The sequence below is a fragment of the Nyctereutes procyonoides genome, unplaced genomic scaffold (assembly GCF_905146905.1).
Source record: "Nyctereutes procyonoides isolate TBG_1078 unplaced genomic scaffold, NYPRO_anot_genome, whole genome shotgun sequence".
NCBI classification, from domain to species: domain Eukaryota; kingdom Metazoa; phylum Chordata; class Mammalia; order Carnivora; family Canidae; genus Nyctereutes; species Nyctereutes procyonoides.
This window is the reverse complement of record NW_026575135.1, coordinates 42,149,093-42,158,929: the sequence shown is the minus strand read 5'-3', so window position 1 is coordinate 42,158,929 and position 9,837 is coordinate 42,149,093. Positions and strand designations below refer to the sequence as shown.

The 9,837-nt window shown below is 34.6% G+C and overlaps 1 pseudogene; it reads right to left on the bottom strand.

Annotated features, from left to right (window-relative positions):
• Positions 1-2,547: 2,547 nt before the first annotated feature.
• Positions 2,548-8,564, bottom strand: LOC129494600 (proteasome subunit alpha type-7-like; annotated as a pseudogene).
• Between the last annotated feature and the right edge of the window lie 1,273 nt (positions 8,565-9,837).

Genomic DNA, 9,837 nt, shown 5'->3' with positions numbered 1-9,837 from the left:
GGGAGAAGCAGGCTCCATGCACCGGGAGCCCGACGTGGGATTCGATCCCGGGTCTCCAGGATCGCGCCCTGGGCCAAAGGCAGGCACCAAACCGCAGCGCCACCCAGGGATCCCCAATTCAAGTTTCTAAGTTTAAGTTGCAAGTTACCCTTTGGATTATTCATTCAATCTTCTTGCATGTCTGCGTCTTCATCTGGACAACTGTAGTATTAATATGTATATTACAATAAACATTCAGATCTTAACAACTGGCTAAAAATATAAATCTAAAACACTTTGGAAGTGTAAATTGCTACACAACATCATTCTATTGGGGGATTTCAGCTTGCTTATGAACTTAGCCATCAAAAAAGTCATTTAAATAGAGTAGTTCCATTTGAAGCCACTACCAGTGAGGCACAGCAACAAACTGGATATGAAAGAAACCCCGGATTCCAAGCCTGTTTCTTTCATGGCGGTAGCTGAGTGACATGGAGCCATTAGATATGCTCTATGAATGTCAGTTTCCTCAACTATAAAATGAGGATAATCATAGTAAGCTCACATGGTTAATGATTTTAAGTGAAATAAGTTATATTTGTTAATCTCTAGATTTCTATACAGGCCAAAGCTATTTTAAAGATTGCCCCCCCCCCCCCGCCTTTTTTTTGGTTAAGTCAGATTCTTCAATGGCCAAGGGACTTGAGCTCTCTGTCTGTGGAAACCACGGGATTTACTCACTGCTATAAACTGGTCTGTGCCTCTGGCAAAAAGGATGTTAAAGAAATTACCTCAGGTTTAAGAAAGTATAAACTCAGTCCAGGTGGAGAAAAACATGGCTACAAAAACTCTGTCGTTATTGGTGAAGAAGAGAAGTTCAGTATGTCAGGACTGGCATGTTTGCATAACTGAAGTTTCTTGTCACAGGGCTCTGACATTGTTTAATGTTGGAATGTGGGCAAATGATGAAGTGTAATATATGCAAATTGGAATTATGTCCTAGAAGTTTAAATATAACAGTCCCTAGTAAGGGTTCCCTCACCCTTTCTCCTTGTTTCTTATTTTTGCTTCATTTTCTATTGAGAAATATAAAAACAAGGAAAAATATAAATATAAAAATAAGGAAATAGCATAAACATAAATGTAACACGTAGAATTATTAGAAAATGAACACCCATAAGGGCTCCTGGGTGGCTCTGTGGGTTACGCCCCAGACTCTTGATTTCCTTTCAAGTCATGATCATCAGGTTGTGAGATGGAGCCCCCCTAATGGGCTCTGCACGGGGTGTGGAGCCTGCTTAAGATTCCCTCTCTCTCTCCTTCTCCCTCTCCCTGACAGTCATACATGCACAGTCTTTCTCTCAAAAACAACAACAATGAAAAGATGAGTATCCATGTAAACCATCACACAAGTAAAAATTAAAATACAGCCAGCAACTCAGGACCCCTATCAGTCAGCATTCTTCAGGGAAACCAAACCAACAGGATATATATATCAAGATAGAATATTCTCACTCTTTTCTTCACTTTTTCTCTCCTGTGTATATGTGTGTATGTGTGTGTATTCCCTCCATGCATTTATATGCATATATATATATATATATATATATATATATATATATATATATATTCCAGAAAGAGAGAGAGACAGGGAGGGAGGTTGAAATTGAGATTTATTTTAGAAATTGGCTCTTGCAATTGTGGGAGCTGTTAAATTTCAATATCATGGGGCTGTTCAATAGGTTGAAAATTCTGGTTAGAGGTGATAGTACAGTCTTCAGTCCAAAATGCACAGGACAGGCCAAAAGTCTGAAAACTCATGTAGGATTTCTATGTTACAGTGTTGAGGCAGAAATCTTCTCTAAGAAGCCTGTTATGTTTTTAAGGCCTTCAATTGATTGGTTGATATCCACTCACATTAATGGAAGTGATTTGCTTTACTTAAAAAAGTCTCCTGATTGTGTTAATCACATATACAAAATACCATGACAGTAACATATAGAGTAGTCTTTGACCAAACAAGTGAGCATCTTAGTTAGCTCCCAGGCAAGTCAACACATAAAATTAACCATCACAAGGGCACCTGAGGGGCTCAATTGGTTAAGATGCTACCAATCTTGATCTTAGGATCCTGGGATGGAGTCAGACTCCCTGCTCAGGAGGGAGTCTGCTTTTCCCTCTACCCCTCCTCTCACTGGTGCGCTCTCTCTCTCTCTCTCTCTCAAATAAATAAAATACTTTAAAAAATTAACCATCACAGACAATGCCACTTAAAAATTACAGATAACAACCACAACAAAAAATCCTTCTTTGCTCAAAGTAATCACTGTGCTGATATTTCTTCCTCAGTTCAAAAAGTGATTGTTTACTTTCCTTGTTATAGTTTTACTATATAAGTACAAACCCCTAAACACTATGATTTAGGTGCAACTGTTTTTTTAATTGAATATGAATGGAATAATCATATAGCATGTTTTCAATGTACCTGTTGTGGCAATTGTTGTTGTTTTAACAAATCCAGGAGTTAATTGCAGGACACTTGGACAGTAGATAAAGGAATGGAAATGCTTACATGTCATTTGGAGAATCACCCATGCTGAATTTAAAAAGCACAATGACCAAGATTTCATCATCATTATGCTTTCTTTTTTGTTTCTTTCCACTTTCTTCTTTCTCTTTTTCAATTTCAGCAGTATATTTCTCAATTTCTTCAGGATTTAAGATCTTGAGGGATTGGTCTTGCCTCATGACAGTTCCATGTTTTTGCTGCCAGACTGAACCACTTCTGGGAGGGCCTTGATAAGCAGCTTGTCATCTCTCTTGGGTTCTCTGTGTCTCTGGCTTTGTTGCTATAATTATTCTCTGGAAATTCAAGTCCTGCCTTGGTATCCCAGCCTATGGCATTGGCCTTCCAGGCATGGTATATCCCCCAAGTGTCAGTCTGATGGATTCTGGTGGTGCTATCATAATCAAACTCCACAAAAAGGGAAGAGATGACAAACAGCCTGTGTCCATTTCTCTGCATTTAACACTGCTTCAGATTGGTGACATAGCCATGCCATGGGGACCCAGTCCTCATGGTTACTCCGTAGCTCTGGCACTCCTCCCAGGCCCTGTTGATGACTGACTAGTCTCGCATTGGAAGTGAGCCCTGCAAATGCCATGCTGATGTTATCCAATGCCTGCTATATCTGTTTTTTGTTTGTTTTTGCTAAACATATTTGTAGGAATAATAGTGTAACCAGTTATATATTGATTTTTAAATTTATCATCTTACAGTATTTTTTTTGTTTGTCATGTTTTGTGATTATTTTATTCCCCCTTTTTGCATTCTCTTGATTTGATTATTTTTATTATTCTTTGATTTTTCTACTTAATTTAGAAGTTATACACTCTTTTACTATTAACTGGTCATAGGCTAAAGACTATACCATGCAAGCTTGACTGATCAAAGTTAATGTTTTTTGGAGCTTATACTCCCTTCCATGCATTGATAAACACTATTAGATCCAAATTGAAAACTATCTTTGGCAGAGCAGATCTTAAGCTTAGGTATTATCTGTTGGTAATGTATTAAAGAAGGGCTTCTAGGAGAAACAGCAACAATGTGTAGGGAATGGCAAGGAAAACAGTGCCTCAGTGTTACATTGACCCATGGAAAAGAATAGGTTTTTATATTCCAGTGACCAAGCATTTTGGCCAAGAATTTCAGGGAATTGAGAGTGCAAGCTAACAGAAATTGAGAGTGCAAGCTAACAATCTGGGGAAACAGAATGGAGGATAAACATTATTGGTTTTATTCATCCTCTGAATTTAAGTGCTATTTTCCTATTTTTTATTCCAATCCTTTTTAATCCCTTATAATGCGATACAGTTACAACTATGTAGCCAATGTTCATTTAAATTTGCACACATAACTATTTTTAGATTTAGACTTCTTTTAGAGTAGTTTAATGCCTTCCCTATTATCAACATTCCACTAGATTGGTACATTTTTTTTAAGATTGATGAACTTACATTGACATATCATAAACACCCAAAGTCCATACTTTGTTATGATGTTATGCTTCATTCTTGGTGTTGTACATTCTATGGGTTTGGGCTAAGTATAATGATATGTATCCTCTATCATGGTATCATGCATGTTATTTCCACCACCCATAAAACCTATGTGCTACACAAGTTCATCACTTTTTGGAGTCTATTTCTAATTTCTCTGATCTGTTTCATAAATCTATTTGTGTATTACTTTGCCAATAGCACACTATCATTATTACTGTAGCACTCAGGACAAGTCTTGAAATTGGGTAGGGTTTTTCCTCCAACTTTGTTCTTCTTCAATATAGTGTTGGATATTTGGGGTCTTTTGCCTAAGAATTGGTCAATATCCACAAAATAGCTTGCTGGGATTTTAATGGGGACTACACTGAATCTATAGATCAGTCAGGAAGAATTGGTATCTTGACAATATTGAGTCTTCATATTAATGGACATGGAATATCTCTCCATTTATTTAGTTATTTAAATTGCATTTGTGAGAATTTTGTAGTTTTCATCATGAAGAGTTTGTATTTATTTTGTTAGATTTATACCTAAGTATTTGAATTTGGGGGAGTGCTAATAACTTTTTCTTAGCAAGGACACCTAATAAAATGTTGAAAAACAGTGGTGAGTGGAGGTATCCTTGCTTTGTTCTTGATCTTGAGTGAGAACTCTTCGTTTCTCATCATTAATTATGATGTTAGCTATATGCTTTGTAGATATTCTTTATCAATTTGAGGAAGTTTGCTACTATTCCTGCTTTACTGAGAGTTTTTATTATGAATAGGTGTTGGATTTTGTCAAATGTCCTTTCTGCATCTATTGACATGATTATGTAAGCTTTCTTTTTTAGCCTGTTGATGTGATGAATCCACTAATGGATTTTCAAATGTTGAGTAAGCCTTACATACCTGTTATAAATCCCACTGGGTCATGTTGTATAATTAAACTCCCTGATATTTTCTTTTTTTTTTTTCCCTGATAGTTTCTTTAGGATTTTTCCATCTCTATTCAGGAGTAATATTGATCTGTTGTCTTCTTTTTTTAAAATATCTTTTGTTGGGGGATCCCTGGGTGGCCCAGCGGTTTGGCGCCTGCTTTTGGCCCAGGACTCGATCCTGGGGACCTGGGATCGAATCCCACTTCGGGCTCCCGGTGCATGGGGCCTGCTTCTCCCTCTGCCTATGTCTCTGCTTCTCTCTCTCTCTCTCTCTCGTGTGTGTGACTATCATAAATAAATAAAAAAAATAAAATATCTTTTGTTTTGGTATTAGGTTAATGCTGGATTCATAGAATGAGTTAGAAAGTATTCCCTCTCCTTGTCCTCTGAAAGAAATAGTAGAAAATTAGTATAATTTCCACCCTAAATCCTTGATAAAATTTACTAGTGAACTCATCTGGACCTGGTACTTTCTGTTTGGAAGGTTTTTAATTATTGAGTTAATATCTTTAAAATATAGGTCTATTGTAGTTGTCAAAGACTTTTGGCAGATTGTACATTCAAGGAATGTGTCCATTTATTTTAGGTTATAAAATTTATAGGTACAGAGTATTTATGGGTATAGAGTCCATAGTATTCCTTTATTATCTTTTTTAAAAAGATTTTATTTATTTAATCATGAGACACACACACACACACAGAGAGAGAGAGAGAGAGAGAGAGAGAGAGAGAGAGAGGCAGAGACACAGCCAGAGGGAGAAGCAGGCTCCATGCAGGGAGCCCCATGCGGGACTCGATCCTGGGTCTCCAAAATCATGCCCTGGGCTGAAGCGGCGCTAAACTGCTGAGACACCTGGGCTGCCCCCTTTATTATCTTTTTTAATATCCATGGGATTTTTAATAATGACCCCTCTTTCATTTATTTTATTTTGTTTTATTTTTTTAAGCTTGACTGATTGATGATTTGTATCCTTTATTCCTTTGTTAATCTGATTAGAGGCTTGCCAATTTTATTGATCTTTTCAAAGAAAGGGATTTTAGGGACTCCTGGGTGGCATAGCGGTTGAGTGTCTGCCTTTGGCTCAGGTCGTGATCCCGGTTTCCAGGATTGAGTCCCGCATTGGGCTCCTTGCAGGGAATCTGCTTCTTCCTCTGCCTGTGTCTCTCCCTCTCTCTCTCCGTGTCTGTTATGAATAAATAAATAAAATATTAAAAAAAACAGATAAGTGGGTTTTAGTTTCATCAATTTTTCTGTATTGATTTATTATTTTAATTTCATTGATTTCTGTTATTGTTATTTATTTTCTTCTGCTTACTTTGGATTTAATTTGCTTTTCTTTTTCTGGTTTCCTAAGGCGGGGATTTAGACTAGTGATTTTTTTTCTTTTCTTTTTTCTAATACGTATTTTCAACACTGCAAACTTCTAACTTTCACTGCATCCACAAATATTGTTAAGTTGTGCTTTCACTTTTCATTTTGCTGAAAATACTTTAAAGTTTTTCTTTCGATTGCTTCTTTGGTGAATGTGTTACTTAGTGGCATATTGTTTAATCTCCACATATTTTGGGACTTTCCACTTTTCTGTTATTGATTTCTAGTTAAATCCCATTGTGGTCTGAGAGCAAATACTGTGTGATTTCGGTTACTTTAAATGTGTTGAAGTGTGTTTTATGGCCCAGAGTTTAGATATCTTGGTGGATGTATACCTTTTCATTTCTGTTGCTCTCCATTCCTTTCTGCATTTCCAAAATGACAACTGAGATCATTTTTCTTCATCCTGAAGAAAACTCTAAGTATTCACTTTATGACAGGTTTGCTGATGGTGGGTCTTACCAGAATTTGTCTATCTAGAAATATGATTTTTCTCATCCATTCTTTAATATTTTTTTTCTGTATTTAAAATATGTGGTTGGCAATTATTTTCAATCTATGTATTAAAAAATTATTATCCTGCTATTCTGGTATTAGAAGTCATCTAGGAACCTAGTGGTTGTTAACTGTTGCTAACTTAAATGTAAACTGTTTTATTTTTTTATAATAAATTTATTTTTTATTGGTGTTCAATTTGCTAACATACAGAATAACACCCAATGCTCATCCTGTCAAGTGCCCCCCTCAGTGCCCGTCACCCATTCACCCCCACCCCCTGCCCTCCTCCCCCTCCACCACCCCTAGTTCGTTTCCCAGAGTTAGGAGTCTTTATGTTCTGTCTCCCTTTCTGATAAACTGTTTTAAAATTTCTTTTTGTGTTTGATTTTCTTTAGGTTCAAATACTGTGTTTGTATATAGATTTTTATCTACCTCCTTGGTACTAATTTTGGCTTCTTAAAATTTACAGATTCTTTCTTTTATCAATTAGAGGAAACTCTCATGGATTAAATATATATATATATATATATATACATATATATGTATATATATTTTTTTTCTTCCACATTTCCTTCCATTTCTGCTGGCTCCAATTAAATACACGTTATATTTTCTGACTACATTTACCATGCCTCTTCCTCCAAAATTTTAAATCTGGAAAAAAAATCTAGTACTGCTATTAATCCTACTTATTGATGTCTTAATCTTGATTAGTGTGTATTTCATTTCTAGAATTTCTAGGTGGTTCTTTTGCAAGAAGTGTTGGTTACATTGCAAATCTGCAATGTGTGCTTATATTTTTAAGTTCCTTGGTGACATTTTTAATTTCAGCTTTTCTCTCTAGTAGAAAGAATATCCTTTTTCTACAAATAATTTTAGTGAGATTATATCAGTTGTCGGTAATTTCTGTTGGTTCTCAGACACAATGATTTGTCTTATCTTATGCCTCAATTATTTTAAATGTGTAGTAAGGCAATGTATTTTAGAAATTTTTGTGACATAATTTGAAGAATTAATAACTGGAAGAATATTACATTTCCTCAGAGAAAATTTTCTTTTGCTTCCACAACCATATAATAGAATGAACAATATAAAATCACATTAGGCCAATTTTATAAATTGAAATTTCCTAAACTATCAAAGCATCTTGAAGTTAGGATTCTGTGTCTGCAAGACCTACAGCTGTGCAGTTTATGTAATTAAGTATAAATAGAGGATTGTTTAGCAGATTTCCAATCTTTCAGAAATCTAGGATTTCAACTTTTGCTTTTCACTTCAAATTTCTCAAAATTGATTCTCAGCCTCTTATCCTAGAGCAAAAGTAACTTTATTATTTTTATATTTTTGTATTTCCTGTTTATTTTTCTATGAAATATTTATCTTTGCTATGTTTTGCTTTGGCTTGGTTTTTGGTTTTATGTTTATTTGTTTGTTTTTAGTAGTTAACACACAATGTTACATTAGATAAAGATGTGCAACATAGTGATTTAACAAGTTTATACTTTATGCTGTATACACAGGTATAGTTACCATCTCTCCCTGTACATTGCTCTTACAGTATCATTTCCTATATTCCTTATGTGCGCTTTTATTTTCCTGACTTATTTATTCCATTACTAGAAACCTATATCTCCCATTCCTCTTCACCCATTTTGCCCAACCTTTTACAACCCCTAGTTTCTGGCAACCATCAGTTTGTTCTCCATAGGTCTGATCTGCTTTTTGCTTGTTCATTCTTCCCTTTTTTGGATTCCATACATGAGTGAAATCATATGGTATTTTTCTTTCTTAGTCTGACTTATTTCACTTAGCATAATACCCTTCAAACACAATCTTACCTTTTTTATGACTTCATAGTGCTTTATTATATATAAATATACCACAACTTCCTTATTCATCTGTCTATTGATAAACACTTAGGTTGCTTTCATATCTTGGCTACTGTAAATAATGCTTCAATAAACATAGGAGTGCATAACTTTTTGAATTAGTGTTTTTGTTTTCTTTAGTTAAATACTTCATAGTAGAATTATTAGAATATACAGCATTTCTATTTTTAATTGTTTGAGAAATCTTTATACTGTTTTTCACAGTGGCTATACCAGTTTAGCAAAAGCAACTTTAAACGGTGGCTTCAGCTCCTGATTTTTGTCTTCTTCTGGATCTTGATATATACATATAACAACTTATGTATGTGCATGTGTGAAATTGTATATGCATATATACACACAAATTTAAATATATATATTTATATATTTATACTCATATATACACATTTTAGTAGCATTTCTCATTTTTTTTCAGGAGGAAAATTATTTTGAATTACTGCACATCCATTACTTACTGCATTGAATTTTATACTTAAGGAAACTTTTTAACAGTACTCAGAAGGTTTGGCAAATGTCTTTGTAAGTGGCACCACAGAGAGTGCTCTGGAATATTTTTTTCAACTAAAGCCACTCATGAACTTTACTGTACCTAATATTTCTCTATATATTCTTTATAATTATAATCCTTATCATTAAATGAAACTTACATTTTTGGAAGTAATTGCTACATAGGCCTAAGTGTCACCTTAATAATTTTTATAGTGTTAAAATAATGCATAACTTTTTCAATATATAAGCAAATATCAACATTACCTCTGGCATGAGAATACGACTTAGCTTATTGAAGGGACCTTGAGCCTTTGGACTCGGACTTTTAAATTTTAAATTTTAAAAAAGGGAATGCAAATTGAGGAGTTATTAAAAGCTCATCTCTATACTTTGCACTTCTGGCAGGTATTTGACATGTAAGGAAAGTCATGGCTAAGCAAATGGCAAGTTCAAGAGTGTAAGATTTTATAATGTTTTTAAAATTATAAGGTCAAATCTGAGCTAATAATCACAGAAATGGAAGAAAAAATAGAATTTGTTTTAAAAAGCTAAAATATTTTCTCCTAATTTACTGAGAAATATAGATTATATGTCTTTTTAAAAAAGATTTTACTTATTCATTTGAGAGA